Raw genomic sequence first — 2983 nt, 5'->3', positions numbered from 1 at the left:
ACTCAAACTTTGAAATTAATTTTTGGATATAGTTTATGAATTGTTATTTTTATTTTGTTAAATTAAAATATTATTATAGTAGTACTGACTAATTTTATATCTATCTTTATATTAGTATTTAGAATTTGAGAGTTGATCAATAAAGAATCTCTTTGGGTAAAAGTACTTCGTAGTAAGACTTAGTTTGGTAATGCATTTACTTTTCAAAAGTACCTTATAAAAGTTAACTTTTAAAAGATGGCTTTTTAAAAGTTGTAACATTTATGTTTGGTAAATCAAATAAAAAATAGCTTTCAATAAACACAAGCAACATCAATTGCGTTTGGTAAAATAGCTTTTAAAATTTAAAAATACTATAATAGACATAAATATAAGTATTAAATTTGAAAATTAGTTAACATATGAGGTTATATTAGACTTTTAAATTTTGAAAAAACACAAGCCAACTTTGAAAAGCTCTATCTTAGGTGCTTTCGAAAGTACCCCGATCTTTTAAAAGCTGCAAGCACAAGCACATGGTCTTTTTGATTTACTAAACACAAAATGAGAAGGTTGAGCTTTTAAAAAGTACAAACACCTCTTCGAAAAGCTTTACCAAACCAAGCCTAAGTATGGCTGCAGGGAAGCATTGGTGCCTAAAGTAAAACTGAAAAACAGTAGCTCTAATATGTGGAAAGGTATCGTTAAAATATGGAATGAATTCACACCTCACCTAATTTGGAGGGTAGGTGACGATACCTAGAAGTTTAGCACTCTAAACCAAATTCTACCTAGTGAAACTATCGTTATGATAAAATCAATTAAAGCACTCCAATGGAATTTAGAAGATGATATGATTTGTTGGATCCCCTCAGGTATATGAATTTTTTCTATTAAATCCACATATTTAGTAATATACCAATCTAACCTAAGCAGTGTAACATCCCAACTTTTTGAATCAAATCATTATTTAATAACTAATTAATTAATTAAAATGGTAATGATTTAAGATTTGAATTTAAAATTTAAACATATGAAAGCACTAGTGGTAGTAAATCTCTAACCGACAATAAAACAACCTTTTAAAATATAGTCATAATTAATTCTACATTTATTAGATTTGAATGATATTTAGTTATATGAAAAGATAAGAATACTAGCTCTATTCCTTAAGTTCAGTATAAAATCAAATCTATCCCTTAAGTTCAGTATAAAATCAAATTCAAATTAAATTAGATAGATAAATCGGTTACGAGTTCAGAGTAGAAAATCGCGCTCTTATCAGCCAGCCTGATATACTAACAGTATTTCGGGAATATCTCAAGATGTGGTTATCCAATTTACTTTGTTTAAGATTCGTTTTAAAGCTCATTCAATTCTCTATAAATTTGTCTCTAATAGCTAATTCCAAATTCCAAACGTAGAAAAAGTTATAGGGCTCACAAAGTGACGATCCAGATTGAAGATTTCACCTAAATGCCTCCTAACATAATCTGCACATGCCCGAGAGCTATTTGATCCTTCCTTTCTCATTATATACCCTTTTTCTATACAAAACATTCTAGTATACACAAAGTCTAGCCATGAAACAAGTCTCTCTTCACTAACAAAGCGCATCTATTTGCATCGGAATACCTAGCGGAACTTCACTCGAGGTAAGGGGTTTTTGTGCTAATTTTTATATGTCATGTTTTAAATGTTTTCGAACATTGATGTTAGCTTTATTTGCATGTCATGGTAGAATGTCTCTTTCCTTCATACGCATTATGTATTATAATAACAATCTTATGTGCATTAAAGAACTGAGGGAATGATCCTTCGGTAAGGGAAGGTGACCCCCAAAGACAAGATAATCGAGATGATCCTTCGGTAAGGGAAGGTGATCGAATCGAGATGATCATTCGGTAAGGGAAGGTGATCGGCAAACTTTTGGGAACCTTCGGTAAGGGAAGGGGACTCCCATCAATTTTATATAATAAGATATATTTGTTGATATAACTCTTTTCTTGTGTATGTCTAAATAATATTGATTGTAAATTGAACTGAGGGAATGATCCTTCGGTAAGGGAAGGTGATCGCCAAAACGTTTGGGATAAGAACCTTCGGTAAGGGAAGGGGATTCCCACTTTTTATACCGGTTTGAGCTCAATACCTTCCATAAAAGCTACGAGAAAAAGTAATGAAAAGTACAATGAAAAGTGTGATCATGATTGTTCTTCTTTTATCTTTTTGATTTATGATTATGTTTATTATTGCATTCAAAGATCATTCTTTTATCCAAAGTTCCTTTTTGTATGATGTATGATACTGTTTAAGGTCTTTATTTTATTCAGATCTATTTTGTTTGACTTACCTATGGCAATGTTACTATTCTTCTCTTGTTTATTATTTATTTTGCCTTGCTTTATGGCCTATGAGAATATCATACCAAGGTTTATGAGTTTACATTTATATGTTTTAACGCTATAGGCATTTTGTATGCATTACACATGTCATAACATAAGTAAACGAGAAGCATCTAAAAGTCACACCACTCCGACTAATCAAGACTTTTGAAAATAATAATTGAACAACATTGCATCATCACTGTTTTTATTTTAAAAAAACTCGGAGTGGCTGGGGATGGATACGATGACACCATATAGATAAAAACTACTGAGAAACTTTTGTTTCTCACCCCTCTATCCGTACCATCTTCAGGAACGATGCAGTACGAAGCAATACAGTTGAGGTGAAAAGACAGGTGCACTAGTAGGAGCAAGCTACCGAGGATGTAGATACAAAACATTAAACGTTTACTTTAAGAAGGAAGAATATGCGATTGTTTTATCCATAGTTAAACAAAATAAGAGAATTAGGATTTCCTATGTGTCTTGTTTTATCCTTATTGACTGATTGCAATTGTCAATTGTAACTTTTCTTTTTTATTTGGTATGAGTAAAGCTTGTCATTGTTGTGCCTTCATAGTTTAGCACACTGGTTTTTCATGTTAGTAGTTAGTATT

The sequence above is a fragment of the Arachis ipaensis genome, chromosome B03, assembly GCF_000816755.2.
Source record: "Arachis ipaensis cultivar K30076 chromosome B03, Araip1.1, whole genome shotgun sequence".
Lineage (NCBI taxonomy): Eukaryota > Viridiplantae > Streptophyta > Magnoliopsida > Fabales > Fabaceae > Arachis > Arachis ipaensis.
This window is presented reverse-complemented; position numbering follows the sequence as displayed.